Raw genomic sequence first — 16,305 nt, forward strand, 5'->3', positions numbered from 1 at the left:
CACAACACTGACAGATTAGCATTCAGTGGCTTTTTTGTCTACTGCACTTTCTCGCATCCGTAAAACAAAATTAAGGACTTAACTCAAAGAGTTATTGAGTCAGAAAGTGTAAAACAATGAACCATTTAACCGAAGTGACTAAGAATAATTGAGGGAAAAAGGTAAGATTTTGGTGAAAAGGAGAGTTTTTGTTGGGTGTGGAAAAGAAGCTGTAGTCTTCAGATAGGTGGGAAATTGAGTTTAAAAAGTTCATTCTGGTTTCTTGTAAATTGAGTCAACTAGCCAGTTGGTTTAGCTCAGTAGTTCCCAACCTGTGGTCCTTGGACCACCAGTAGTCCGCAAGAATGAAAATATGGTCTGGGACCTTACCATTACTAGACTGTTGCCTCGAAACCACGCAGCAATGAGAGCGATTCATCTCGCGAAACCCTCTTACAGTAGCGAGGCAACGGGGATGTTGGAAGAGGAGAGGCTGATTACCCATGGAAGATTACTACTACCACATCAACTTTAGTTCATTAAATATGGTTTTCTATGAGTGAGCAGAAGGTAACTACTGGATGGCATATATTCTGTATCAGAAACAAGAGCTGATGTGGTCTATCCAATGCAATTTTCTGAATCAGCACCTCAAATAACCAAACTAAATCTAAAGTTGGCCAAAAACTGATTTGTAAACCTTTTGGTACAAATGTTGAAGAGTGATCCCTGGTCAAAGTGGTCCCTGTTCAAGTGGTGCCTGGTCAAAATAAGGTTGGGAACCACTGGTTTAGTTCTTTCTGCAGAAACATTTTTTAAAAACCTGTTATGTGTGCTCATCCAGTGTTAAACTTAATTTCATTGGCTTAGATGAAAAAATATTGATGGATCTTAGAGAATGTAACCAAACACCTAACTTGTTCTTGTGTAAAGCAGGCAAATCTGAAATCGCATTTCAACAGAAATTTCACTCATAATGTCTTGGCTGTAGTGTGTGTCTTCAAGTTATTTTCAATTTAGGGTGACCATAAGATCCACGGCAGTTTTCTGAGGCTAAGAGTGTGACTTGCTCAAGATCATTTCATGGGTTTTAGCAGAGGAGTGGAGATTTGAATCCTGGTCTCCAGAGTCATAGTCCAACTCTCAAACCACTACTATTTTAGTCTGATGTTGATAAAACTTACTGTATCACCTATTCAACTGAAAATTCTATTTGAAAAAAAACATTTTATTAGCTCCATTCTCCAGTTATTTATTCTCTTATTGTGTGTATATGTGCACCTTTAAGAAGCTTGCCGATTTATGGTGAGTCTGTGAATTTCATACTTTTATCTTAAGCAACCATACTACATGAAGAACTTTAGGAGAAAAAATGGGGAAAATAATATCCATTATTTTACTCATTCTGTTCCTGCATGTTGAACTTTGGAAAAAAAGAAATAGTTGCATGGATTTTTCAAAACTCAATTTCATATCCACCCTACCAAAACCCTTCCTTTGCTTCCCCTTTTATCTTTAAAGATAAATGTAAAGGTTTTCCCTCGACATTAAGTCTAGTTGAGTCTGACTCTGGGGTGTTGTGCTCATCTCCATTTCTAAGCTGAAGAGCCAGCATTGTCCGTAGACACCTCCAAGGTCATTTGGCCAGCATGACTGTACGGAGCACTGTTACCTTCCTGCTAGAATGGTACCTATTGATCTACTCACATTTGCATGTTTTTAAACTGATAGGTTGGCAGAAGTTGGAGCTACCAACAAGATCTCACCTCTTTCCTTTGACCTTCCAGTCAACAAGTTCAGCAACTCAGCAATTTAACCTGCTGCACCACCATGGTCCCACCTTTTATCCTTACCCTCCCCCATTTTGTTTGGAGCTTCCTAAATCCCAGGTGGATTCCAGCAAAAATCCCAAGGTTTTGTGTTTCAAAGTTCAGCTTTGTGGGACAGATGAGGTATCCTTTGTGTAAAACACAGAAGAGCCATCTGGCATAGGTGATTTTTGCCCCATCTTTCCAATCTACTGAATAATATAAAATCTATTGGCTTTTCAGCACCATGGCTCTTGGAATTACTAGCTGAAATTCCAATTAAGTCAATGGCTTCAGTATAATGGACTCATTGCTGTGCCTGAAACGTCAGGTTTCAGCGGTAGCCAGTGCGCATTTGCACTATTAAACTTGTGCGCCAGCTGTGCCTGTACCTTGGGATGTCAGACTTGACCACGGTGGTCCATGCTCTTGTTACATCTCAAATAGACTGCTGCAATGCTCTCTATGTTGGGTTGCCTTTGAAGACTGTTCAGAAGCTTCAATTATTCCAATGGGTGGCAGCCAGGTTTCTTACTGGAGCGGCACACAGGGAGAATACAACCCCCCTGTTGCGTCAGCTCCACTGGCTGCCGGTTTGCTACCGAGCACAATTCAAAGTGCTGGCTTTAGCCTATAAAGCCCTAAACCAGTGGTACTCAACCTGTGGGCCCCCAGTTGTTTTTGCTTATAACTCCCAGAAATTCCACCCAATTTACCAGCTGTTAGGATTTCTGGGAATTGAAAGCTGAAATATCTGGGGACCCACAGGTTGAAAACCACTGCCCTAAACCGTTTTGGTCCAGCTTACCTATCCAAATGCATTTCCCTTTATGAGCCAATGAGAGCACTAGTTAGATTGCCCCCCCCCCCCCCCACACCCGGCACTTAGAAAACAACTCAAAACTTGGCTTTTCAAGCAATCATTCAGGGAGTGAAATCAATGACAACCTCGGGATTGGTGCAATGTCCAATGTTTTATGTCTATGTCTCATGTTTTACATCTTTAATGGTTTTACTCTACAATTATATGTTATTTGAGATATGTGATGTATTTCACGTTTATGTGAGGCATTTAATTTTGTCATTACTATGTTGTGAACCACTTTGAATCTCCCTAGGTTGAAAAAAGTGGTATATAAACAAACAAACAAGCCCCTCCTTTTCATCTGAAAACTTCCAACTAAATTCATAACTTGATTTTAATCTGTTGATTTCTACCTCTGTCCTTTCAGAGGGATCAACATCAGGTTTCTCCTTTACCCTTTACCCTGTGGAACAGGTTATGCTGAGGCATAGGACTCTCCCACGGCAGAGCAGTAATTTGAAACCAGACTTCCTTGGGATAAGTCTGACACCTATATCCAATAAACCATTATGACAAATGCTCACCCTCTAAAGTACGAACCCCTCTAAATCACCATCTATTCTTGTTTACTTTGGACAACCAATCTAAAGAGAGGAGAGGAAACCTCAGTCCTTCTCCTACTACTAAGAGAATGGCACGCGATTCATCATTTCCTTCCATCAAGACCTGCTCAACTGACTGCGACAGGTGTAAAAGTGGCTCTGTTTTTTTCTTACCCCCACTGACCTTAGCCAAATTCTCTACCTCACCATTTCCCTCCGGCTCCCTCCAGCCTCCCTCCACATTTCCGGTTCGGAAATAGACACTGCTTCTATTTTCAGAGAAAGCAAGAAGGGGAGAGAGAGGGAAACACTTGGGACGGATGGACAAAAAGCGGATGGCTTGAGAAGTTTATTCCCTGGATGAGTTCTGAAAATCCAAATGCTATTTGTGAAGGCATACGGACACACACAGGTGCACAAACACAGAGAAACATCAATTAATGTTAGGCTCAATCCAGAGAGTATGTATCCACACTACAGAATGATAGCTGTTTGATACCACATCAACTGCAATGCTTTAATGGCATGGCATCCTCAGATTAGTAGTTTTGTGAGATATTTCCCCTTCTGTGTCTGTAGGGAAACAACAAACTGCAAATTCCAGAATTTTGTTGGATAGCGAAAGTGGAGCTAAATTGCTATCATTCTGCATGATGGATGATCCCAAAGTCAGTTCTCCAGTGAAGTTTAACAGAAGTGAACAAGAGCTGTTCTGTAGCTCTAATCTGGATCTTGGAAGGTTACTTTTAAAAACTTTTTAAAACCAATGTAATTCATTATATAACTCATTAACAAACCTTATTAGTTTATTACCATTAGAGTTACAAAAAGGTTTGTCTTGTCTTCCTCAAAAGTTAACAGAATATGGCTTGCCTGGGGTCACCCAGTAGACATTCAAACTCTGGTCTCAAAAGTCCAATCTTCAAACTACTTCACTACGCTGGCTTTCACACTTCACATTACTCCTCACACTCCTATTGATTTTTGGTGGAACAGTGTATGCTTTTAATAAAGTAAGAAAATCTAATAAGCAAGCCTGTGTTTTTGCAAGGCAAAAATAACATCACCAGTAAAGGTTGAGCATCACTTATGCAGAATTCCAAAATCCAAATACAATGATAACTGGAAAGACCTGGATTTTGTGATTTTAATAATTTTAATGTTGAAATGTTTTAGTGGGTATTTTAATGTATATGATTTATCTGCTGGATATGTGCTGTATGGCATTGAATTGGGCCCTTCTGTGCGCAGCTCTGAGTCCCCTTCGGGGTGAGAAGGACGAGATATAAATGTGGCAAAATAAATAAATAAATACTCCAAAATCCAACACTGTCCATATGGATGGCTAAGATAGGGAGGGAGGGAGGGAGGGGAGGAGGAGGGAGGAGGAGGAGGAGTATTTGGCATGCCTTCCAATTTAATAATAATAATAATAATAATAATAATAATAAATTTTATTTCTCACCCACCCCTTCCCAAGGCTCGATGCAGATTATGACTTAATTACATTTAAAATACAACAGATAAAAACATAAAGCCATTTAAACCACATAGATTAAAACACATAGACATACAATTAAAACACACATTAAAACCATTTGAAGCAACACAATGTCCATTTAAATTTTATATTTAAACTGCCTGGGTATAATGGTGACTGCGACAGCATTGGCATTTTTGCCCTCTGCAGAATAACCCTTGACATATCCATAGGTCATATCAAAATCCATATTTTTCCCACAAAACCTGCCCTCTACTCATACATGAGGTCTACTTATACATGAGAACAGTCAACCATTCACATTTTAATTTGGTGAACGTGTTTATTGACAGATTTCATTATAATGTTTTCTCTAGGAATCTGTAGGTCCAACCCTATGGTTAATTTCTTTCAGAAGTACGCCATGTTGGAGAATCTAGAAATTCATAAACAGAATACCTATCTAAAAATCTCTAGGTTCCCCAATATGAGTCTATGGTTAATGCCAGCAGACAAATCTTAGATACATTCACAGAAAATCTTAAAAAATGTGGAGACAAATGCAATGTGCTAAACTTGTAGAGCTTCGCATATTATGACAGCCATGTATAAATATGTGAGAGGAAGCCACAGGGTTGTCAGGGGTGATTTGAATGCAATATTCCTGCTTCTTGGCAGGGGGTTGGACTGAATGGCCCATGAGGTCTCTTCCAACTCTTTGATTCTATGATTCTATGATTCTATGATTAATACCTTATTAGAAAAGTTTAATCATATATGTATGACCACATATTGGAGCACTGGGTGGGCTACATGGCACTGAATCAACACTTAACCCCAAACCAAAGCACCTTCCATTCACCTCCAGAGAAAGCCCCCAAATCTGAAAGTGTAGATTATTTTAAGTATATGTAAATGTTACATGGATGGTGTTCTAATACTGTGTGGAAAAAATTAACAGCTTGGTTTATAGCCCCCCATCCACCCATGCATACATACAAATAGTTTTTGCCATTTTATCATCACGGTAATCTGAGTGGGATTTTCCACCTACTAAGTACATGGAACATTTATCAGAATCTCTTAAATGGAGGGATGAGTCCTGTTTCACATATAGATACCTTCCAATACACTGCTGAGGATCCATCTCAATTTGTTTATAAAAGAAAATGGAGTTTGCAGGGAGGCACCCTGTACATGTAATGCCTTCCCCAGAAAGGATCACCTGGGGCCCATTCACACTTCAAAATTATCTATTATTCCACTTTTAATGCCATGGTTCTGTTCTATGGAATCTTAGTGTTTGTAGTTTAGGGAAAGGTATTCAGGATGACCCAGATGTACCCCTATTATTACTATCTTTATTTCTATCTTGCTTTTCTCTCTTGATCCATGAGCCTTGAGATTCAAAGCAGCTCACAATTGCTCACAATTTAATTTAAAACCTACAAAATATAAATATTGAAATAGAATGAAACAAGCAATTATTAAAAGAAGCCAATTTTAATCACTGCGACAATCTCAACTATGAAACTCCATGAGAATTAGCTTGCTAATGTATGCTGCCAAATGAACTATTAGGAGAAGAATGGGAATTGTGTGGCCTGTGGATGGCATAATTCTTGGGGAGGAGATGTCCCCTGCAGCCCTACGAAATACAGCCCCAAAACACTATAAAAACATTGGCCCCAAACTAGACTGTTTCAAGGTTGTCTTTTTTAAAGCCCCCAGTTTGAGCTAGATTGTGATCTTAATCAATTCTAAACATGCCGAAAAAAATCCAACCAGGAAAAGCCTCCACGGTCGACAGACTCCTAGACATGGAAAAGAAGCAACAGCACCTCCCCATGGCCGAATCAAGCACAGCTGGATGCCAGAGATGGAAAGAGGGAAGCTTTGCCTCTGTTTATGTACTGTCTGTCTTTGTCAATTGCATAATGGCATTGAATGTTTGCCATATATATACCTGTAATCCACTCTAAGATTGAGCGGAATATAAATAAAGCAGAATATAAATAAAGCATATTCCTCTTTCTATTAAAGGCAGCCAAAAGTGATGAAACATCATTAGGGGGTCTGTCAAAATGAGTTCGGAAATGAGTTATATTCCTAGAAACATATCTGTACAACTCATCCAAACTGTCTTGAAGGCCATTTTGGTAAGTAATTATTGGTAAGACCAAAACAAAAACGGATTTTGCAAGTTTGGGGGTATGATAGATAGATAGATAGATAGATAGATAGATAGATAGATGGATGGATGGATGGATGGATAGGTAGATAGATGTTTAAAAACTACTCGTCTAATTTTTAACTACTAGAGCATTAAATGATTACAGCGAAATATCCACTACAAATAACAAAACATAAGCACAAGAAGAAGGAAAACAAAAGTATCCACACACACAAACAACAAACAAAAAGAGTAATTTATCAAGCTCTCATTCTCTATCTGTTGGATCTTTTCTCTAAACATTCTCCTCCCTTTAAATGACATTTATAATCTACTTTTAATAACATTCTACTAATTCATAAAAACCACAATTTATAAACTCCTATCATTCTCATCGCAAATGAATTAGAAAACCCAAGTCTCTCTTGAAGCTAAACAAATACTTCTTGATTAGTCTACTCAATTTGGAGGAACATGTAAGAATGTTTCAAAAAGTTCCTGGTAGGATGTACCCAACAGGGCACGTGAACCTCCTTGGATATCATCTTTTGCCCAAGGTTCCCAAAGCACAATACAGCTCCTGATCAGGCTGTCATAAGTTGAAAATGACTTGAAGACACACAACAACAACAACAACAACAACAACAGCAGCAGCAGCAGCAGCAGCAGCAGCAGCAGCAGCAGCAGCAACAGCAGTAGAAACAAGAAGTTGGGCATTTGGGAAGGTGGAAAGCTTAGAAATTTTGAAAGACAACAACAACATCTACACAATTGATGGGAGACACACAACACACAACAACAGCAGCAGCAGTAGAAACAAGGAGTTGGGAGTTTGGGAAGGTTGAAAGCTTAGATATTGGAAATTTTGAAAGAAAACAACAACATCTACACAACTGATGGGAGGCTAAGGAGATAAGAGTTTCCTCCCAGTGATGTTGTGCATACACACTTCACAGCATCTGAGGGGCAGTATAGAAAGAGATATCGGATATCTCTTTTTGCAACATACCCAGAAATATATAAAGAGGGAGACACTAGGGTTCTCCCCAGGAAGACAAGACATATGTCAGTAAGTAAATTCTACCTTTGTCTTGAGATTTTCAAACTATTTTAAAGCATTTTTATAATATAAATTCTCAAAGGACTAGATTGTTTTAAAATTAGCATTTGTGTGATGTTTTGCATATCCTGACATGGTGCTTACTGTGCAAATATGCTCAATATTCAATTTCTCAACTTTGCCTGGAAACTATACACCTTGCTTCTCTGGAAAACTTTGTCCTAATGACTTCAACCAAATCCCCAAAAATATGCCAATGAGCTCAATTGGAGGCAGCACTCACAGTCAATTTGGAAATCAGTTTTCAGGGCCAAGTACATCGTAGATCTAGTGTATATGTTCATTGTAAGTAACACCGAGTGTGGCCCTAAACACAAGTGGAATGCTGTTGATTTAAAAGCAAATGGCTTTTTGAAGTACAAACACTGCAACTGCAAGCACCATGCAGATTGCACTAATTGAAGTTTTAATTGCAGAGAAAACTTCCCTCTCACTCCTGAGATAATCAGGGTGGGAATGGGGAATGATAACCATCAACTTTCAAGGAATGGACTCAAGGGCAGACAAATGAAACATGTCTGAGTTCTGGTAAGATAGCTGCTTATAAATTGTCCCTTGCACCCAGGAAACTCATCCTGAAACTAGAGGATAAAAAAGGCCAAAGAAATGTAAAACATTTGCATAGATGGATTTATGTTCATAGATGTTCCTTCAAAAATTATTTCATTTAAATAGAAATACAATACGTATCTTGGAAAATTCCTGCAAATCTCTTGGGAAGACAAGCAGACAAATGTCAGCATGCTGGAAGAAGCAAAGACCACCAGCATTGAAGCAATGGTCCTATGCCATCAACTCCGCTGGATCGGCCACGTTGTCCGGATGCCCGACCACCATTTCACAAAGCAGTTGCTCTACTCCAAACTCAAGAATGGAAAACAGAATGTTGGTGGGCAGGAAAAGACACTGAGAACTGGGAAGCCCTGGCCCTTGAGTGCTCCAGCTGGAGGTCAGCTGTGACCAGCAGTGCTGTAGAGTTTGAAGAGGCACGAATGGAGGGCAAAAGACAGAAACATGCCAAAAGGAAGACTCATCAAGCCAACCCCGAAAAGGACCGCCTTCTACCTGCAAACCAATGCCCTCACTGCAGGAGAACATGCTGATCAAGAATAGGGCTCCACAATCACCTATGTACCCACCACCAGTACACCAATGTTGGAAGACAATCCTACTCGGACAACGTGGGATTGCCTAAGTAAGTAAGTAACATATCTCACCACAATGGGGAATTCTGTGATTAGGAGATCTAGGTGCTCCCAGACAGATAATATAATAATAACTTTATTTTTGTACCCTGCCTCCATCTCTCCTCAGGGCGGCTTAAATATAATACAGCTTACATATAATACAAAGTGCCTAAAACAACGCATAAAATAAACACACAGTACAATACAAAAATAAAACCAATAGCATATAAAACAATTTAAACTCAGAACAGTACCAATTAACCTATGATGAGAACTGTAATAAAACATGGCCAACTGTAAACAAGAACAAGGGAATAGGATGCAAATTGTAGCTAATGAATAAGGGCATGGGATGAAAGTGCAGTGCTGTGTCATTAATTGTGGACCAGGAGCCCCCAGTGGCACAATGGGTTAAACCCTTTTGCCGGCAAGACTGAAAACCAACAGGTCAGAAGTTCAAATCTGGGGAAAGTGCAGATGAGCTCCCTCTGTCAGCTCCAGCTCCCCATGCGGGGACATGAGAGAAGCCTCCTAAAATGATAGTAAAATATCAAAACATCTGGGCGTCCCCTGGGCAACGTCCTTGCAGACAGCCAATTCTCTCACACTGGAAGCAACTTGCAATTTCTCAAGTCGCTCCTGACACAGAAAAAAAAACTGTGTACCATTGCGGCTAGACATTCTTAAAGGTTTGTCCAAACACCCAAGTTTTTAATTCCCTCCATCTCTCAAAACAAATTTTATTAGTAGCACTGTTACTTGTAATTTGTGACTTTCACAAACACACCTTCAATTTTGTGTTGATTTTATGTGTGCCATATAAACACCATGATTTGGCAATGATGTTTTCATTCAAAATCTATCCCATAATACACAGCTGCAATTCTTCAAGGTTGTTGCTGGGTGCCTTCAATTCATTCCTGACTTATGGTGACCCTAAGGAGACCATATTGTGAGTCTGCTCTTCTTTCCCTCTGCGACTGATAGAGTGTGACTTGCCCAAGTTCACCTATGCTGCTCCATTGATGAGCAGGGATTCAAACCATAGTCTCCCAGGGTCCAACGCTCATACCAGTACTCCACGCTGGGGCTCTCCTCTTCAGAATACAAGATATTTGACTCAGCAAAGAGAAAGCACATATATGTAGACAAATCATATGGAATTCAAATGAATGTTTATCTTCTGTGTTCTTTCGAAATGGAATACCACAGCCCCTTTTCCCTCTTCCATCACAGATTGCACACCCACTTGCCCCCAGCTGGGAACATCTCTTTGCAAAAAGAAGTAATCCATTCTCCAATGACCAGCTCCCCAGGGAAGGCCAAGTCAATATTTTAATCCTGTTAAATGGTAAATGTAAATCCCAAGAGGAAATAGCCCATCCAGAAGCAGGATTCTAGGTCATGCTGGGATGGAGAGAGGAACATGGTGATTGTGTTCACTCCACTTTAAAAATATCTTGCATCTGTTTTTTAATTCGTTCGTTCTTGATTAGTACTCCAAGATTTGTTCCTCCTCCTCATACCATCCTGACACTGCTCTACTCATCTGCTTAAATAGAAAGCCACTAAAAGGTTAGTGACACAGAGAATGTATAATTTGAGAAATCACCTGAAGTATCAGATAAAAAAGAACCCCAAATATAATAGTTTACATTTATATCCCTTCTTTCTGCAGTGCTTCTCCTCCTCCACACACTTTACCCTTGCAAATTAGGTTAGGATGAAACAAATTTCCTGTGTCCAAGTCAACCAATGAATTCTATGACTAAGTAAGGATGTAATCTGGATCTACTAAATCGCCTTCAAAGACCCCATCTACACTGACCATTTAATGCACTGAAGCTTGACAATCACATACTGTAAAGGCTCTGCAGTGTGATCTAAGTAAATTAAGCAAAAAGCCCTTAATGCGCATCAGCACTTGCCAATGTAAATCACATTGCAGGGTGAAACTGACTCCACAGAATGTGAATCACTGTGTGAACACCTGAAGCACACATGAGCATTCCAGCAGGGTGAATTTTTAAATTTATTTTATTTATTTATTTGCTTTATTTCTATACCGTATTTTTCAGCCCTTAACAGGTGACTCAATGCGGTTTACATGGTACAATTATCAAACAGTGTCAGTGCAATTAAAACATTAAAGATCCGCATTCTCTGCAGCTGTCAATCCATGGATCTTGCGGAACCTGGAACCAGGTCAAGGGCAGCCTCTGTGGTGTATGTAATCACCACCTGGGAACCTCAAACTGGTATCTGGATTTCCTATATAATCATCCACACAGCAAAAGTGCTTTCTTCAATACTAGTTTGAAACAGGCCTAAGTGATTCATGTAAATATGCCCTAAGATCTTAACTGCTATATAAAGGGTGAGTAGTTCCAAAATCTAGAGCCACGTTCAAACCACTGCTCCACTCTGGCTCTTGATCTCACAATTAACACCACCAGGAATTTAAACAGGAAAGGAAAGAAGAGGGGAGAGAAGGGGTGCGTGATATCCCATCCTGCTATCACTGTGTCCTGGTTTTATCTTTAGGGATTGATAACTGGAACAGTGGGGGAGATGGATTAACACACAGCCAAGAATCGAGTATCCTTTTGTTGCCGAGTCATATTTTCCATGGGTCAGCGTGCTCCTGTTCAGTTAGCCTTCAGAAAGCAGGGAGATTTGTCTTCTCTCTATGCTTGCAATGTCTACATAAGTAGAAATTACTAAAGAATCCACAACCACTCAGCTTTCTGCTTCCAGAAAGAAAGCATTACGAAAAAGTGATGGCTGTGACAGTGGGTTGTACATGCAGTATGAGGAAGGATTAGATCAGTGGTTCTCAACCTGTGGGTCCCCGGGTGTTTTGGCCTACAATTATCACAATTCCCATCCAGTTTACCAGTTGTTGGGATTTCTGGGAGTTGAAGGCCAAAACATCTGGGGACCCACAAGTTGAGAATCACTGGATTAGATGTTGAAGCAAAACCAAACATGGGAAACAATGGTGGTTGATATATCACCTTGTCTAAACACCACGAAGTAGATACTTTTTGTTTAAATATCACATTGTCTGCACAACTTATAGCAAATTTTGTTTCCTCCAGCTTCCACCAGAGCTTCCAAAACTTACTTTTTGGAACTGCAGCTTTCAGAACAATCCAACCAGATAGATCAAGCATCCTCAAACTGTGGCCCTCCAGCTGTTTTGGCCTCCAACTCCCAGAATTCCAGAGCATTGAACAAGCTGGCTAGGGCTTCTGGGAGTTGGAGGCCCAAACATAGAATCATAGAATCATAGAATCATAGAATCAAAGAGTTGGAAGAGACCTCATGGGCCATCCAGTCCAACCCCCTGCCAAGAAGCAGGAATATCGCATTCAAATCACCCCTGATAAATGGCCATCCAGCCTCTGCTTAAAAGCTTCCAAAGAAGGAGCCTCCACCACACTCCGGGGCAGAGAGTTCCACTACTGAACGGCTCTCACAGTCAGGAAGTTCTTCCTAATGTTCAGATGGAATCTCCTCTCTTGTAGTTTGAAGCCATTGTTCCGCGTCCTAGTCTCCAAGGAAGCAGAAAACAAGCTTGCTCCCTCCTCCCTGTGGCTTCCTCTCACATATTTATACATGGCTATCATATCTCCTCTCAGCCTTCTCTTCTTCAGGCTAAACATGCCCAGTTCCCTAAGCCGCTCCTCATAGGGCTTGTTCTCCAGACCCTTGATCATTTTAGTCGCCCTCCTCTGGACACATTCCAGCTTGTCAATATCTCTCTTGAATTGTGGTGCCCAGAATTGGACACAGTATTCCAGATGTGGTCTAACAGTTGGAGGGCCGCAGTTTGAGGATGCCTGAGATAGATAGATAGATAGATAGATAGATAGATAGATAGACAGATAGATAGGGGATTTTGGCAATTGTAATAAAAAATGTACCTCCAGATTCTTACAAGTTCTTGATCTCAACAAATCCTTGGCTTTAGCATGTCTTCCTTCTTGTTACCATACAAGGTCAGCTAAGGACACTTTGTTGCCTTAGGTGAAGCAACAAAAGATACTCTCCACTCACGCAAGTCAAGGAATACAATACAGAAATTCCTCTAAGTCTTCTTCCCCATCTCTGGCAATAAATACACACATAAAAGTACTAATCATTTGCATCCTTTTCATAATGTCCAACTATCTGATATCTTGATTTTATCACAACAAAACCAAACTGCAGTAGGTAGAAGAGAATGTATCATAAACTGGAGAGTTCGTTTCTTTCAAATTTGGTTGGATGAATTATTTTCTCAGTTATACCTATTATGGGATTCCTATTAAAAGAAGATCCACTTACAACAATGGAAGCTTGTTAGTTACGATGGTGTCTCCATCCTAACCTCTGATGAGTTGACCAAAAGAATAGTCAAGCTGAGCAGCACTGTATGGTTCTGATAAAAAAAAAAAACTTTTGAAAAAAGTTCTCTCCTAAAAGAAATTGCAGACTGCGCCAAACCTTGATATTGACACCTACTTCAAAAATTAGTAATCTAATTTCTTAGCTGGTGTTTCCCATCTTTCTCTTTTAGCTCTGAGAATTATTTTTTCTTTATCTATATTCTGCATTTATCTATATTCTGTGCACTAAATAAGAGAATATTAACTGAGGAAAGCAAAAACTGGCACAAAGCCCTTTCACTAACCAACTCAGTCTGGTCAGCTTGAAGAGTCCTCAAAGAAGTGGCTTCAGACAGGAAGTATGTCTACAAAAAAGGAACCATAGATCACCATATAAACGGAAATATATGTTCCCTTCTCAAGTTTCCCAGTCATGGTGCAAAACTATTGGGCTGGTAACCACGCAAAAAGAATGATAGAAATGTGGTTAAGTTTTATGAATTTTCTTTAGATGCAAATGTTTCCACAGACCTAGAAGAGGGCTGTTACCAATAAAATTATAGTTACCTACCACTTCAATGGATTATATTTAACTAGATTTATATATTACTGTACCTAATATTGAATCATATACCCCCTCAATAACATTTCTAAACTCTGAACTCTATTCTAGCATCACCATGGCTGGAAGACTTCAGCAAGATTTCAATAAATTGGAGGATAGTCTTATCTCGGCCTGTCTTAAAATATTTTACAGCTGAGACAGAACAGAAAGTGGTATCCTGTACTCATTCATTCAGGCTCTGGCATTTAAGGAAAACTTATCATTCAGATCTCAAAGAAGTAGCACTTAGGGCCCATCTATACTAACCTCTTAAGATAGTTTCAAACTGGTATTTAAGAATGTGGTTTGAATCCTGGAACCAATTTGAGACTCAGATGGTGCTTACACAAAACACAGAGCACTAACACGCATTAAGAGCTTTCTTTTGTGTGCTTTTGTGGGCATTTGTTGTCTAGCTGCTGCAGTTTGAAGCTAGATTGGAACTGCATTAAATGGTCAATGTAGATGAGACTTTACTGTTTTGATGGAAAATACACACAACATTATATTGCATTAATTTATTACTCATTACATTAACACACCAGAACCAAAATAACTCCTAAGAATAAACAAGTGTGCCCTTAACTTGTTTTATTTTCAGTCTAATTAATTAAAATGAACATCCCCACGGATTAATCTACAAAAGATTTAGCTGATTAAACTACTGATTAGACCAGCTAAACATTTACAACCCTAATAATTAGAGCTCTGATGTAATTTCAAAGAATTCTAACACTAGTCAATCAATGAGTTTTAATTAATTAATAGTGCAATCCAATGGGCTCTGGGTTGAAATGCTGCCTGCCCTTTCCAGCTTACTCAGCAGGGGCTCAGTGGCTGGGACAACCTGACTGGAGTTCATTTGACCCAGTGTCCACCAAAGCTGGAGCTTGGATGGGTGAACATTGCAGATTAGAAAAATCAGGAACTTGGGGCTCTTTCACACAAGGGAATTATAGCACTATGACTCCACTTTAATTGTCATGGCAACTTCTTGTGAAATTCTGTGATTTGCAACACAGAGGGTTCTTAGCTAGGGAGCTCTAGCATCTCACCAAACTACTGGAGCCCCTGGTAGAACAATGGATTAAACCCTTGTGCCAGCAGGACTGAAGACTGACAGGTCAGCGGTTTGAATCAAGGGAGAGTGGGTTGTGCTCCTTCTGTCAGTCAGAAGCCTCTCACAAGGATAGTAAAACATCAAAACATCCAGGTATCCCCTGGGCAACGTCCTTTCAGATGGCCAATTCTCTCACACCAGAAGTGACTTGCAGTTTCTTAAGTTGTTCCAGTATATAAATGTCATAAATAAATAAATAAAACATTCCAATATCTTGTAATGTTGATAAGCTATAACCCCAACACCATTGAACTTAGGCCTAAATCTCAGAATTGTTTTTATACTGTCGAAGGCTTTCATGGCCAGAATCACTGGGTTGTTGTAGGTTTTTTCGGGCTATATGGCCATGTTCTAGAGGCATTTCTCCTGAAGGCAAAACATCAGGAGAAATGCCTCTAGAACATGGCCATATAGCCCGAAACTACATGGCCATATAGCCCGAAAAACCCCAAACTACAGACCCTTCAATTTTATATAATACAGTCATGGTTGTTGAAGTGGAATCGTAGTGCTATAATTACATAGTGGATATGCTTACCCTCAGTTTTTTTAAAGACACAACCTGAGCTGACCTCCTACTTTGTTTACAAAATTACATAAAAGAGCACCTTCCAGGGAGGCAGTAAGAAATAAGTCCTGTGTTATTCGTAGTAGCAGCAGTGGGAACTATGTTTGGTATTTCACAGGCATTGGAAACAGCTCAGTCTGTGGTCTCCAGTCCAGTTCTTTAGTTAAGTAGAGCTGGGAAGATATACCACATTTGTGTGAGTTGGAATATAATACTTCCCTGTGTGCAGAATGGGATACTGGAGGATACAATCCAAAAAACTAAACTTTTAAAACTCTAGGTTAAAAGCAATTGCTATTTGATATGGTGGTTTTAGCAAGATGGGGGGCAAGAATGAACCTATCCCTCTTTTGCCATTTCCTTAACAATTCTCACAAACACTATGTTAGGCAACAAAGCGAAAAGGATAAGCACAATATCCATAATTATTCCCACGCTATCCCTGCTTTAGTGGATAATAGCAACATGTGCGAAGGATGGGGAATT

The 16,305-nt window shown here is 39.8% G+C and overlaps 1 protein-coding gene across 1 annotated transcript in view; it reads right to left on the minus strand.

Annotated features, from left to right (window-relative positions):
• The window catches only part of TBX21 (T-box transcription factor 21), a 69,249-nt gene that overhangs the window by 13,318 nt on the left and 39,626 nt on the right, over positions 1 to 16,305 (minus strand). The gene's annotated exons all lie outside the window — the stretch shown is intronic.

The sequence above is a fragment of the Anolis sagrei genome, chromosome 6, assembly GCF_037176765.1.
Source record: "Anolis sagrei isolate rAnoSag1 chromosome 6, rAnoSag1.mat, whole genome shotgun sequence".
Taxonomy (NCBI): domain Eukaryota; kingdom Metazoa; phylum Chordata; class Lepidosauria; order Squamata; family Dactyloidae; genus Anolis; species Anolis sagrei.